The sequence below is a fragment of the Stegodyphus dumicola genome, chromosome 3, assembly GCF_044657685.1.
Source record: "Stegodyphus dumicola isolate Sdum_Otavi_A_Nest chromosome 3, ASM4465768v1".
NCBI lineage: Eukaryota > Metazoa > Arthropoda > Arachnida > Araneae > Eresidae > Stegodyphus > Stegodyphus dumicola.
Window position 1 is genome coordinate 249,735,240 of NC_140770.1, and position 16,482 is coordinate 249,751,721.

Genomic DNA, 16,482 nt, shown 5'->3' on the forward strand with positions numbered 1-16,482 from the left:
AAGTAGAGCTCAATGTTTTGTAGTAACGACTGTTGTTTCTAAAAAGAGGTAGGCCTCATAAATATAAAATACTACGTAAGCAGAATAAAATCATAAAATATTGAGATGACAACGCATGCAATACAAGTTTCGGGAACACCAAAAGAGTACTTTCCCGTTACTTGATATATGAGTACTTATGTTTGGGGTTTTAAGCTCATGTTGCTTAAAACTATATATAAATTGTTTCATGTCGTTTTATTTTATCAACTTAAGAATGAGACACTGGTCTTCCCTTTATGAAAATACCTTATGACAAATTTTCTGTTTTATGCTTACGAAAAGCCACCTACGCACATTTTGGTGTTCTGATACATACTGAATATATTTTTGCGGCATCTATTGATATATTCCACTTTTGCATTTCCAGTTTATAATAAAATGAATGGTATTCCTAAGCGCTGGGACTAATCTGCTGAGTTTCAGCGACATGGATACAAGGTGAGTATTTGTGGTTACACACACACACGCACACATATCTATATATGTGTAAGAAAAATAAGGAATATGTAAAAGATAAATTATAATTTAAATTATCAGGGTAAATTAATTTCCTTTCTCTATTCTAAAAATAGCAATCTCTCTTTGGACTGCGTCATTTCAAGACTAATCCACATCACATGACTTGCATAATTCTGATGATGTAAATGGACCTAAAACTCAAACAGACAATAAAAATTTTACAGCAGTAATAATTATTCAATTAGAATGCATTGAGAACCCCAAATAATTCAGTCTGAATTGAGATTTCATCCTGAACGTAGCACACTTGCTTGCTACTCTTCGGCCTAACTGGACTGCTGCGTGCAGCTTCCTTCTTACTGCAAAGTATCAAAAATGTAAACACTTTCAAAAAGACATAAATAATATTGACAAGTCGCGGCCGCAGCATGTTTACTGAAATAAAATAAAGGTTTAATTTGTCTCGGCTGCTATTTTCCTATTCATTGTGGATAGGCATTTCAGCATTTTACGCCTTTCAGCATTTGAGGCACGAAGAGTAGAATATGTTAATTAACACCAGTTGTTATGATTTGAACCTTTACTGTAACTTCTTTCCGTAGTCCTCACCAGAATGCAAATTAGTTGTTGCGAAATTAAGCCCTGGGTTCGAATGTTTTAGAGTTTCTGACAATCTCGTACTGCAGTTACGTACTAATGCTAGTTCTGCTAAAGTTTTATCCCGGCTTTAGTCTCTTCCTAGCCTACGTTTAAAATACGAGCCGTTAATTATCTTGAGCCAGCTTTTTGGTGTGTTGCCTCAATCCACATTACCTACATCTGAATTTAACTCCATCTTATGATGCTTTAAATACCTACAAATAGTGCAGGTTCATCTGCAACACAAGTAGCGCTTTCTGTTAATTTAAAGAATTAAGTAAAACGGTTACTTTACCCTTTTTTTCGAGTTGGCGATTACTTCAGACTAAAGTGATAACTCTCTTTCCAGTCTAATAGAGTTTACAGGACAATGAGGTAAGCTTCTAGACATATCAGAATCCTGCAGAAGTATTATTAAATTTTCTTATGATGATTCGTTAATCATAGAACGCAAAAGTCTTAACGTAGTTTGAACTTGGCTTTCTAATAGCATATATGATGGATATTATCCTTGACTCTAAGACGACGCTAAACAGAAAAAAGAATTAAAGATATTAGTCATCAAAACAACTGCTTTCTTTGGCAAAACGCGTAAGTCTGATTATATTGTCAGCTCTTGGGACTTAGCAAGGATACAGGCGTTTGATGACCAATTGAACTGCTTTAAGGATGCAAATTAAATACTCTGATATTTGGCATACGTAGAAGAATTTGCGCTTGTTAAATTAATTCTTATGTTTAGCTTTTCAGACTAAGAGTCATTTTGAATCTATATTTATGTATTGATTTGCTGGTACTTTCCTAATTTCTTTTGGAAAGTGGAAAACGGATCGCATAAAATGAGGTTAAAAGCTACGAATATAATCATACAAATAAATTATGCAGTCAGTCTATTGGTGAAAATCCTGTTTTCATACACAGAAATATCCTAAAAAGATAAATCACATTAAAGATTTGTACAGTTAGTCATTAGGCTTTTTTGATGCTGAACACGTGAAAAATGTGCAGTGTCCTAACCGATATTCGAATTCCGGTCCTCCCAATTTAGCATCGAGTCTGCTTCCAGTTCCACCACGAATGCATGCAGGAAAGAGGGAGAAAACACCTTATAAAGTGTTATGTTGTTGAAAACAATGATTCAGTCTCCTTTTCTTTACATAAGGGGGCGTAAAACCGAAACTGCTTTGTAATTGAACAGGGAAGATATCTCCAGTTTGGGTTTAGTTGTAATAAAATTACTAAAGAGGGAGAAAACACCTTATGTTGTTGCAACCAATGACTCGGTTTCCTTTTATTTACATAAGGAGTGTAAAACCGAAACTGCTTTATAAATGAACAGCGGAATATCTCCAGATTGGGTTTAGTTGGAATAAAATTACTAAAGAGGCAGAAAACACCTTATAAAGTGTTATTTTGTTGAAACCAATAACTCAGTCTCCTTTTCTTTACATGGGTGGGTGGGTGGGGAACGAAACTGATTTATAAATGAACAGGGGAGATATCTCCAGACGAAGCAGGGTTGACAATTATGTTTCAAAGGCTGAGATAAAAACGAACGGTATGGGTAGTAAGCCATCATGGGCACTGTCGCTGATATTTCTTGACAACTGGTCCCTAGAGCTCTTTAACAATTATACTTCTTCTATTTATTACACATTATTTGATGGACGCGAATTCCAGTTAAAATAAGTGGTATACACTAGTGTTGATTTTCCCGCTAATAATCCTATGTGCTGTATCTGACTTCGAATCTAAAATTTTCTGAAGAACACAAAAACCTTGTCTAAAACTTAAAGGTTTATTTAACTGGAACTTCAACACTGATGAAAACTTAACATCATAAACGAAAACTTAACATCTTGGGCGGAAAACATTCAAAGTGCTTTAAAGATGCCGGAACGGTGAAGAACACTTTCCCTTAAAAGACAGAATCCATCTAGCCCTTTCGGCATATATCTCCATTCGCTGGATTCAGACTTCCGCTCCTACGTGTTTTGGACTTAAACGGCCAGGCTGGAACTGGAATAGGACTGGATCAGGACCGGAACAGGACTGGAACAAGACGGGAACCGGAACAGGACTGGATCCGCAACAAGACGGGAACCGAAATCTCTAATCCCCTGGCTTAGGATCATTGTGTCTTGTAAATTCTCCTTAGTTGACCATAACAGTTTTCTGAAACTTCTTTAATTTTTATTTGTTGTTACATCAAAAACCAGCAATAGTTTGAAACTCTTTGAAAAACTTTCTTTAGATTCTTTGAAGATGTTTAAGATGTTTTAAGATGTTTATCTTGTCTTTGGTGATAATAAATGGATCTCTTCTTATTGCGGTCATTTATATACATCCAAGATTCATCTAGCGTGATAATAATTTTGTCCGAATAATTGTTTCTCATAGAGAATTCTGTTCTGCTTTCGGCGATATGTCGTGGAGAAAACCGATGCCCATTACGTTTTTTCCGTCTTTTTAAGATTCAAATCAGAATTAATCACTTTGTTTAGAGTTAACGCTGAGCATTTTAATGATTATACAACTGTCCTTTGCTTCGAAGATTGTCATTTAACATTAAATTTCTTATCTTTGCAACATTCGAAACATACCGTTTTTTCCTTTGGATAAGTAATTTGAATAATGTTTCTCCTTGAAACACTTTATGTTTTTTTCCCTTTCTTATTGATAATATTATCTTTCGTTGCTTTACGTACCTAAAAATCACGGATTTCACGGCATTTTTTAAAAACTAAATACGAATAATTTTCTTTCGAAAGAGCACAATCATAGCCTTCCATTCATTGCTTCTTTAAAAGCGCCATTTTGCATGAAAACAAAGTTGTCGAGTAGCAGTCCATAATTTACATTTTCAAAAATATAGTTTCTGTTAAAAATGTCTTCTAAGCAGGCGATTTTTTTATAGCAAAGCAAGTTCATCTAAAAATGTGCGAACATCCTTTGTAGACCTTGAACTGTTGAAATTGAATTCTGTTCTCCGAGAACATAATTGAATAACCATACTCAATATCTCAATAAATAATTAATAAAGTAGCCCCCGAACTAAAAGGGTTGTGAATGATGATTCTCCGCACCCAGGATTTGGCGATTAGGTTCCCTTTAAAAAGGGGGGAGTATATAAGGTATTTCTCTCGCTTTCCTAGCGTGCCTTCGTGGTGTAACGGTAGCACGCTGGGCCGGTATTCCAGAGGTCCGTGGTTCGGTTCCCGGCGAAGGCGATTGCTTATTTTTCATCTTGTCTGCTTCTAATTAACCTAATGACTCTACAAGTGGTGCCCGAACTAAAAGGTTTGTGGATGATGATTCTCCACACCCAGGACTTGGCGACTAGGTCCCTTAAAACCATAGTCGCCCTTTAAAAAGGGGAGTATATAAAGTATTTCTCCCACTTCCCTAGCGTGCCTTCGTGGTGTAACGGTAGCACGCTGGGCCGGTATTCCAGAGGTCCATGGTTCCATTCCCGGCAAAGGCGGTTGCATGTTTTTAACCTTTTCTGCTTCCAATTAACCTAGTGACTCTACACAGTGTCTTATTTTAGCATAAGTAAGCACTACTATAATACGAATTGTTTGAGCTTTTTATATTGCAAAATTCATAAATTGAATATTGCAATATAAAAAGCTCAAATAATTCGTATTATAATTATTATAATTATTATATTATTATATTCGTATAGCTTATTGAAAAGCAAAGCAAAGATATAAATTATTAAAAAGTTTATTTTTTGTGTTTAAATAATTCAGTTCAGAAACTATAGTTATTATTTGAATAATAAATTAAAGATTTTATGCCCCACCAAGTGGAAATATTCTAAGAACTACTTTTTTGCTAAACATTCAGGTAGATAGACAGAAGAGGCAACGTATGGCAGGAGAAGAATGAATGTCGTGATAGCGTAACGCAATATCCGCCAAAATTTGAAATTCATCCTTACATTTCCAATGTCGAAAGAATATTTATAATACTTAATGAACTTTGGCAAACTTGCATAATTCGAATTTATAAGGCCCACTGCATAATGCTTTACTATAAATATAAAACTTTACGCCTAATAATAAAATACCACTTACTTTCTTAGAGATCTCTTTTTATATCACAGAGTTTCTAAAATTTACGGAAAGAGAAAACGTTAAATTTATCGAGTTTGGATAGGTTATCGGCCTACGAAGCTCGAGTAGAAGTCTTCCGCAACGTAACTGAAAGGCGCTTTGTTTTTATTTGTGAGGTCAAGAGGCCCAATGTTTCACTTCACAAAATTTTCTCGTCAAAGCAAATGTTTACTTCTCACTTCTCAATGATTAAAATCTTTCACTGATACTTGGAAAAGGCAAAAGATCACACCCCAAAGAAAACACCACGTTTAAATTGGAATTTATGGATTTTAAGATCGCGCTGTCAAAGCATCAAACTTTTCATTAAAATGAACTCAAACATTTCAGCAAGTCATAGAGTCATTCATTTCATAACACGAAGAATCTTACAGTGGCAATAGCATATAAACTTTCGTACAGAAGAAAATGATCCAATAAGATTTTTGTTTAATTTTTCTTGTTCAAATTGCTGAATATTGTGTAGGGTATTTTTTCCCTCCTTTCGGCATACCTTTGTGGTGTAACGGTAGCACACTCGGCGCGTATTTCAGTGGTCCAGGTTCGAGTCCCAGCATCACAGCAGCAGGTTCCAGTTCCACGTCGCTAGAATCAAAATAACCTAATGACTTTACAAATTTATTTCCTTTAAACATATAATTGCATTTTCAGATCAGCAGATGGCAGTTTCCCAAATAGAAATTTCGTAACTTCGAAGAATAGCAGGCTGCACTTTTTAAATGTAGTTCAGAAGTGTTTAGTATAAGAATTATACTTTCCTACTGCTAAAAACGAGATAAATTTGTAATTTATGACGTTTCAGTTTTTTACATTACCTCTAACTAGTTAAAATGGGACCACTAAACAAGCATTTTATTGATCAATATATTACTCTTTGACAGAGAAGAAGTTGACAAACTTTCATACTATTACATAAATCTGATTTTAAATGTGAAGCTATGCGAGGTTATTGTTTTTAAACTCGTCTTCTACACTTCTACACAGAAATCAGTGGTTACTTTATAGTATATCGCTTAATCAACCTGTTGTTAAACTTAAGAGATTAAAATTGGGAAAGATTATGTGAAGTCACAAAAGAAAGAGGTGCATTGAAAAAGGAAGCTATAGTTTAATATATAAATAATTATGTTACAGTGAAGCATGCGAGGATTCAAAATATATAGACGTGATTATTTGATAGCAAAGTATGCTGTCAAACTGGAAGCGAAGTACTCCAATGCAAAATTTAGAATTTGGCGAAAAAAAACAAACATAATTTGACTTAAATTTTAATTAGAACTCTATGAATTTCTAGGAAGATTAGATGCAGGTAACACTTCTTCGGCAACAAAAATCTACAGGAGCAAAAACAATTGTGCTATACTTCCTTTTTTCAAAATATCTTTTATTCCTGAAAACTAGAGACGTGTATGTAATTATCATTAAGATCGATAAAGTTTCGTTCAAATTGTACACCAAACAAGGGTTGCTTTTCCCCCTAATTTTTAAAAAACGTATGCCATTTCCGAGTGGATCATGAAGTACTTTTCAGAAGAGTACTCATTATAGATTTCACATAAGTAATTCTGGATGATTTGATAGAAGTAATTCAATAAAACACCGAAGTTCACACCGAAGAATCATTGATTGTCACCCGAATCAAATATCTACTAAGATAACTTGCTCTGGATCAAATTTACTTGCAGCTTTCTAGCTTTTTGGAAAACTCGGGGCAGCTACAGTTTAAATTTTCGCAGCTTACTATAGGTTCTGAAGCAATATGAAAAGACAATTTTCTGTAGAAAGATAACAGCTAAGTTTGTAATCAGTGAATCGCATTCGAGATTATATTCGTGTCATTTTATGGTTATGCTGAATATTATGAGTAATTTATTTTTTAGTTTAATACATATAGATACACATACATATACAGGTATAAGTGTGTATGAATAAAAAATGGATCTTGAAGGGCTGGTTTTGAATTATAAGGCTATTACTATACAAATAAGAACAAAATCCTTTTCACGTTAAATTTCATTGTGTAATAAACTTAACCTACTTTTCTAGCTACTTTCCCACTCTAAATTAAGTTTAACAAATTACTCTTACTCCAAAGAGGGCAATTAATTTTGGGATAATATAAAAATAATAGTAATAATATGCATAAATGTGTAGAGACTAAGTTAATTTTAAATTAATCAGTTTTGTTCAGGTACTTATCTTTTCTATCTTCCTTCATTTCCATTTCCTACCACTATGATAGTTCAAGCCGCTCAACCGGTGTAGTTGTTAGCGTCGCTGACTGCCGTGCCGAAGGGCCCGGGTTTGAATCCTGGAGAAGGCATGGATGTTTGTAAATGCATAGTGTCGGTGCAGCACGACGGCACTTTAAATATGCAGCTTCCTCTCCTGTGGTTTGGTGGCAGGGAAGAGGGGTGGGAGACCCTAGGACCCCTCTCCTCGGGGTGCTCTCCATCAAAATTGCGGGCGGAACTGAGCTAATATCGATGTATCGATGATAAGCTTGCTGTTTTACGGCCGTGCAATATTAATTGCGGGGTTATCTATGGCGGTGGTAGGGCTAATAGCCAATTCGCGTTAATCATCTTTGTGCAGCTCCAACTGATTATTTAACTTAGCTTGAATTTTATATTGCTATTCTGAGTTGAAGCCAAAAGTATTGGCTCAGATTGTAAGGAGCAGGTGCGTGGTCTGTAAATTCCATCTTGAGTACAATAAAAGGATCTTTTCATACTCCCTACGTCTTGCCATTTATACAGTTTGAACTTAGCGAATTGTCGCTTCACAGTTTAAGTAAAGATCTAGCCAGCAAAGTAAAGTTAACTTAGCTAGAATATTAAATAAATAGTCGCTTCACTGTTCAAGTAAAGATCTAGCCAGCAAAGTAAAGTTAACTTAACTAGAATCTTAATAAATAGTCGCTTCACTGTTCAAGTAAAAATCTAGCCAGCAAAGTAAAGTTAACTTAGCTAGAATCTTAATAAATAATGTATCAGAAAGGAAGGACACAAAATGGTAAAAATCCTTCTTCTGCACATTTTTCGAAAACATGTATGCCTTCCTTAAGTTTCAACAGAACAAAAAATTACTGCAAAATGTGAAGCCTTATGCGGCAGAAAAAATGTTATGGCTCAGATAACGACAAAAATCTTTTAACATCTATAAGTGAATCTACATAAGAATGATATTTAAATAAAAAGTCTTAAAGTTTTGCGGAAACAATTCTGCATAAAGCAACAAAGACTTGAAAATAACAGACTAAGGACTCAGACTAAGGAAGATGGGAATCGTTTTAAAATTTTGCCTAAAGAGAGAGAGAGCGAAACAGAAGACAGAGAAGGAAATTATGAAGTAAGTACTAAGCGAATCTTGAAATGGGAGTAAGACATTTAACAGATTGGAGTTAATTTAGTATACTGGAGCTTGAGATACTGTGATAAATTTTCCCATTTAGAATAATTATAAAATTAATTTAAGGAAAACTGGCATAAAAATGCACGCCTTTACTTGTGCTAGATATTCAAGTAGAATAATACGAATTTTTGGAATTCCTTTGCTGCACGGATGAGATTGTAAGTTTTACAAAAGATGCGCGTAAGTGTAAACTTGTGTTCGTAAGATTGTAAATTTTCCAAAACATATCCAAAGATGCCAAAAATGCTTGTCGGCTCCCGGATCTCTTCTGCAAAATAGGTGCTTTTATCAACTGAGTATTTTCTGCACCGTTAACTTGTAGGGTATTTCATGTTAATTCTCCTTTCCGTATCCTTTAACAGAAAGCAAATTAGCTGTGATTATTTAAAGTGAGGATTTTGGATTTGAAAAGGACAGTGTTTCTGGCATCGCGTGCGCATTATGTTGTTACTTTCTGCCAGCTCTAATAGCTGTAATTATTCACCTTTACGGTTTCTCATTGCCGACACTCAAAATATGACGCACCAGTACATTTATTAAGCCAGCTTCTAATAACCCACTGTTATGCTTTAAGTTCTGTTTAAATAAAAAAGTTATTATAACTTTCTTAAGATTGTATCTTCTTAAGATCTCAGTCATGACGATAACTCGCTTCATGTATGTTAAGGTTTTTGAGACTAAAGTAGCCTTACCAAATCAAGTGCAACTCTAAGAACTAACTTCGAATAATTTTCACATTAACATGAATTTAGGCCAGCTGATTGAATGACAGCAATCGTCTGCCATCAGATTACGTTCTCCACTATTATTTTCGCTAAGATATGCATCAGCCACTTGCGAAGGTGGATAGATTATAAGTGAAAACACAGCGAACGAAATTATCGCAGAGAAAACAACGCAACGGAAATAAGCTATTCTGCTAAACAACGCAAGAGGATACAAAACGAGGAGAAAACAGTGCAGCTTTAAAACACCGTAGTAAGAAATATCGTGGTAGAAAACAAGCGCCTTAGAATTAATGCATGATGGTAACACTGCAAACATGTGTTTCCTGACTTTAAAATTTTAAATGCTTGTTCACATAATTATTTGCAAGAGCAAGAATATCAGGAATACTTTTACCCCTGTATTTCATATTTTTATTAATACATTTTTACTGAAAACGCAAGAGCTACATTTAAGCATTCAAAGACCGAAAATGAATAGAAATGAATGTATAGCAGTTAATATAATTTTAAACTTTCATAGCTAACTATTAAGACTTTGTTTAGTTAATCTTTTTTATAAAGTTACATTTAACAGTTTTTCATGAAAAAATAGTGTAAAAAGATTAGAAAAGGGAAGATGACTAACTGCATGATACCAGTATTAAAACTGTTCAGTTAATTTTCAAGTTGTAAAATTATTCTCTTTTACTTTGATAATCTGACATTCTTTCAGCCAAAATTAAATTTAGTTTTGTTTCAGTTTATTCGTCATCTTAAAGTGTCATTAACATCTTCCTGTACAAAACGTTTAAGCTTGAAAACACAGGACTGTGATTTTATCATCATGCGATAATATGTTAGCGCTTTATTTTAGCGCTTTCTAAAGAGCTATTTCCTCGCTGAAGACCAAACTCTGCACATTAAATCAGCGACACTGCGATAGATGTTCAACGGCTGAGGATGATGAGATTAATCGGACCTAATACGGATTAGATCCGGTAAAAACAGGATTTCCGGTTGGGTATCACGATAACTACATTAACTACATACTGTCATAATGGTCTGAGGCTCAGAGGATCTATACTATTTCCCACTAAGGGCAGGAATCCTTTCTGTTCGCATGACATTATAATTGCGCATAATTTAAAGTCCTAGTTCTCGTTTGAGGACGATATCCAGGACTTTCTCTTCGCGGACAGACGCTCGACAAGGTGAGAATAAGGAGAAATTAATTAGTTTCAAATCATTTGTACTTAATAATGGGAGTCTCACAACTTGTGTTTTACTAACAGGGATGATAGTAATGTGATCGAATTCACCCGTAACAAATTTTCATAAATATTGAGATGTAATAACAAAGTTGTTAAACATGGGTCATGATAAAGTTCAGAGGACAAAGATTCAGGTTTCTTAGTAAGGTAGCTTACAAAACGTTTTTTTCTCCAGACTAATAGCTCAGAAGTGCTATTGGTCTAGAAAATGTATTTTGAATCGAATCACTATAAACGGCTGTACCACTTTGTGAATTGTTGGCACCAAATATTAGCGCCCCGTATGATATTTAAAGAAACTAAATAATGAAGAATCTACATGAATGTATGTATATATACTGTTCGTATTGTGAAAAGACAGCGGTACCTAGAGTCATCAAACTTTGAGTAACGTAGTCCTCCACCCGAACATGGGGACCTAGAAGCCCTAATTTAGAATTTGTTTTATTGTCTATTTCATATTTGGGAAAAATTCAAAATTTCAAATCGAGCAGTGGCAACACTATAGGGAATAAAACAATTTTACCTCTGACGCGCGAGACCATCTATCGGAAATTCTAAAAATATGCTGTTTTTACATATTTTTAGAACGATGTGGCGTTACCCCAAATGCTTTCGAAACGTGCATGTGTCTGTAGATGAGAAAAACGCCCGTTTGGTATAAACCCGTTTGGTAACAGAGTATAAAACAGGAAATTGTTTAGATTTTTTTTTGTCTTATTATTATTAACGTTTTGTGTGTTAACTTTATTTATTAAATATTACGTTCTTCGGACTTATGCCAGATATAATTAAATTCAATAGAAAATCACAAAATCAGAAGAATTCGAGATCAATTAAAACGTACATTTTCGTTGAAATACGAGTACGATACCCGAAAGTTTTTGCGATTACAATACTTCCTTTACTTCATACAAGAAAGTAAAAACTCTAAATAAATATAATTATTTTCAAACGTGTTAAACTCGTCACTTTATCAAGTTAATAAGTTACGCTATTTTGTTTTCTGTTGCAAAGTCCTAGATAGTAAAAATGTTCTTCTGGGTGTTTTTCTATAAATTCTTTTCATAAGATGCTGATATAACCGGAATAACTAAAATTAGTTTACATGCAAATTTCCTTTCTTTTTACATTTCTGGTTTATGAACGATATCTGTAAATCGAAAGAAAATGAACTCCCTTAATATCGGAAGACAGTTTCGATTTCATTTATGAAACGTTTTCAGTTTTGCACGCAAGCATGTTTACTTTTACATCTTTATCGTAATGTAATTCAGAATCGTGAACATGCTTTTCCGGATTTCTGGAATTTCTTTATCTCAAAGTGATTTTAAGGCGCTCGTACATCTTAAAACCCTTAAGATTTTCGAATATGTTACTGTTGCAAGAATCGGGAAAACTTATTTATTTAAAATATAATAACTTCCAATCTTTTACAGCTCACTACATAATATAGCTGCTTTGGAAATAGTAACCAGAAATTTTGTGTTGCACAAATATTTATATAATTTAATCTGTTTTGTGACAAAATTTTTTTATGCGTTCACTCCTTGTTTCCACCTTGCGCGCATAATATTTTAAAAATGGTTAATGGTATATACTTGAAATTTGATGGAATTCTTTATATGGACACTATCTTCTAACTGAACCAAAAATCTGATGAATATTTTAATATTAAAAAATATTATACATGAAAGCATTACAGAATTTTTAAATAAAATACATTTTATTAACTCAACTCCAAATAAAAAAAGAATTTAACATGAAATTCTTAGGAAGTTTGGTTCACAGTAGTTTTAAAATGTTATAAAAAATATATAATTAATATGGAATTAAATTATATCACAGAATGTTTTAAACTGTGCGCGCAAGGTGGAAACATGACATGAACGCATAAAATTTTTGTCACAAATGAGATTAAATTATAAAAATGTTTGTGGCAGCACAAACTTTCTGGTTACTAGTTACCAAAGCACCTATATTATGTAAGTCAGCTGTAAAAAGGTTGAAAGTAATTGCTTTTAAAATAAATAAGTTATCCCAACTCTTGCAACAGTAACATATTCGAAGATCTTAAGGGTTTTAAGGCGTACGAGCTTAATTAAAAATTCAAAATAAATATATTTTAAATAAAAAATCTTATCTTAAATAAAAATATTTTTGGAAATTTACATAATTCTGTATTTTTTCGATCTCTCAGTTTTTCAGAAATTTCTTCAATGATTTGATTTTCTTTCGTTTTCAAAACAAACTTGTTAAGAGCAGAAATTTTTCATTCATTGTTTGAGAGATTTAGGTAACATCATTACAAAATTTGCGTTAGTAGTAAGAAGCCAATATACTTTCTTTGCATAGAATGGTGGTCTTAATGACAATGGTGGTAATAGTGGTCTTAATGACAATGGTGGTAATAGTGGTCTTAATGAGAATAAATTATTCGAATTCACATATTGCTTCTGTAACTCGAAAGTTAAATGAATTTTCCAATATTATGTCTTGATATGTTGAAATAGTGATAAATACGCTGAATGGTATTTTTTAATTTTTAATCTGTGAAAAACATTAAAATTCACATTACCCTTCCGAATTTAATTTTTTCTGCACTTTTTGAAAATCATATAAATACTTATCACTAAAAATAAATTTACAATCCATGTTTTATTTGAAGGAAATAACTTTTGCTTTGAAGCAATTTTTTGCTGAATGTTCTTTTAAGTTTTGGAGATTTTTGTCTTGTAATAATTTCATTATCGTTTAATTATAATTTTAAAATAACATCACGCATTTGTGTTATTTAAAAAAACTCAATTTTTCTTAGCTATCGGAATGAAGATATGTTTACTTAAAGGATTTTTATGGGAAACTAGCTCATATTCACATTGGGAAAATTCACGAGAACCAAACATACAGCCAGTTCTATTGCCTGTGGTTGATCGCAGGACGTATTACTAATTTTCAGCAATTTTTAATCTCTCAGCTATTAATGAGGCATTAGTTTATCTTATCAGACTTCTCCAATATTTGCTAAGAAATATTTGAATGCAAACCTTTTGAGGCCTCATTATTCATTCATACTTAGCAATTTGCATATCTGTTCAAGGCAGGGAACGAAAGCAACGTAAAATATATAAGACCCATTTTCTTTTGGAATTAACTGAAAAATTAATATTGAATCCTAAGCGATGTATGACATTGAAACTAACGAAATGATATAAAATTATTTACGAACGAGCAACTTATTATCAAGAAATTGTGTTTAAGTTTTAACTATCTAAACGTCTTGACCTCTAACACATTATGTATACACAGGTAACTTTCTTCTCCTCATTTTCTGGTTAAATCATTTTAGCATATGAACCTGCACATCGATTTAAGAACAAACTTCATTAAATCACCGTTTTGAGTTGTAGTCTACATGAAAGAGACAAATTGTATACATATTTTTGAGTTATTCAACATTAGAACTTGAAATGCATGACTTTAAAAAACAGTTACACACCACATTCACACAATATGAAGAATATCATATTCTCGTGAAGTTAAAGACGCCGTTATTTCTATTTTTAATTTTAGTTCCCTAGTTCTTCCATTTTTGTAAATTCTATATTGTCATTTAAGGAATTTACTTACCTTAATGATTGTTTTCTATTACATCGAAGAGAGAGGCGGCATTTCATACTTTGTTAATAATGTATTAGTCATAAATATCAATAATAAATGTGTTAGAGATATTTGTTTTAGCACATTTATTTCAAAACTCAAATCCAAATTCGAATGCTTGATGGAACACAAAGGTTAGATCAAGCTTTTAATTAGTCCTTAAACTACAACCTAAGCCTTAAACAAAAAAGGTCATTTGGGAAACTCTTTCATCAGCAGCCAGCAACTTCTCAAGATGAATCATTTTTCTGTTATATTCACAAACTGTTGCCTTTTTTTTTTGGCCAATTTACTGACAAGAACTTTCCGATAGATGGCGAAACTTCAGTTATATCTAATATTTAACTAACTATAAAAAAGACTTTTAAGCTAAAATTAATGTTTGACTAACTATAAAAGAGGTTACTGGGTTTAACTACATTTTGAAATTAAAAATTTATACTTTTTGATGAAAAAACGTAAACTGCAAATAACACAGCCATATCTCACAAACAAATACAGTTAGAAGTAACTCAGAATATTTGATAACTTACGTTAAGTAAGTACTTTTATTATGTAGAGACCTTAGGGTTTTTTTTCAGAAGCAGGAAAGATGAAAAATATGCAACGCCTTCGCCGGGAATCGAAACGCGGACCTCTGGAATACGCGCCCAGCGTGCAGACCACCATGCCACGAAGGCATGCCAAGAAAATCCCAATCGCCAAATCCTGGGTGTGGAGAATCATCACTTAACACTCTTTTAGTTCGAGCGCCACTGTAGAGACATTAGGTTTTTTTTTTTGGAAAGATGAAAAATATGCAACGCCTTCGCCGGGAATCGAACCGCAGACTTCTGGAACACGCGCCCAGCGTGCAGACCACAACACCACGAAGGCATGCCAAGAAGGCGGAAAAAATACCTTATAATTAAGCGTTTACTGAATGCAAGCTGTGAAGGTCAATACTCATCAATTCTTTGCTTACAAGCTTTAACTTGTAAGCAAAGAATAAGCTATACGAGCACGGTGTTTCTACGTACAGTGGTACAAACGTAGTCTTTTAGGGATTTCTTACGGCAAGATTCAAACTGCTTTTAGCTATTCCCTAATTTTTCAATCTCTTATGATTTTTCCACTTCCTTAAATACGCGGCGTAGTGATGTTTCGTAGTTAAGACTCGATCAAAACTGGAGGCGGATGAAAGAAAATCAAAACTCTTTATTTAGTTATAATCTTACAGTATAATGCTTGTTCGTTGTAACATTTATTGCATTTATGGCTATACACAACAGCAATTGGCTGTTTGGTTGAAATAAAGCACACAGGGATTATCCGCCAAAAGCATTGTAATAAATTATATGCAACGGGTGACCATAATTAAACTGACAGTGCTCACAGTGTTCTGTAGCGAAATATATTTGCGAGAATGACGCCACATTTTGTAGGAAGATTAAACAAGACGGGGGACAAAGGATTCCGCGAAAAAAAATTAGTTCCAAAAGTCACCGCTAGGGGAATATTTGGCGCTGTGTAATAGAAAATAGAGTGTTAACAAATGCAAATCTATACGGAAATTACCTTTTATTTTGCATTCAAATGAGGTTCAATGTGGCTGCCGTTGTTGTGGACCACATATTTCATTCTGTGCACAGTATGCACAACAGCAGAAAGTAACATGTCTGCAGGAATCTTCTGTACAGTCCGTGATATGTTATCCTTCAGCGTAGCCAGGTCCTGGACCATTCCTTGATAGACCTTGGACTTAAGGTAATCCCATAGCCAGAAGTCGCATGGGGTAAGATCAGGCGACCGAGGTGGCCATGAAGTTGGAAAGTAGCGGCTAATGACTCTTTCTGTTGTGAATTTCTGTCGTAGCATCTATTGCATCCGTACAGCAACCTGTGGAGGGGCTCCATCTTGCATGAAAATGATTTCCCCCAGGCATTGTCTTTACTAAAGTGTCGGAATGACAAAGCTGTTCAACATGTGGCGATATTTCTCTCCGGAAACAGAACAGGTTTCCGGTCCTGTCGGGGTAATGTTCTCATAGAAGAATGGACCTTCGATAAATTTTATTCCGTATTAATTTGCATTTGTTAACACTCTATTTTCTATTACACAGCGCCAAATATTCCCCTAGCGGTGACTTTTGGAACTAATTTTTTTTCGCGGAATCCTTCGTCCCCCGTC

At 33.9% G+C, this 16,482-nt stretch overlaps 1 protein-coding gene across 1 annotated transcript in view; it reads right to left on the reverse strand.

The window, feature by feature from the left end:
• Positions 1-16,482, reverse strand: part of LOC118205343 (tyrosine-protein kinase transmembrane receptor Ror-like) — a 214,354-nt gene that overhangs the window by 23,832 nt on the left and 174,040 nt on the right. The window lies entirely within an intron of this gene.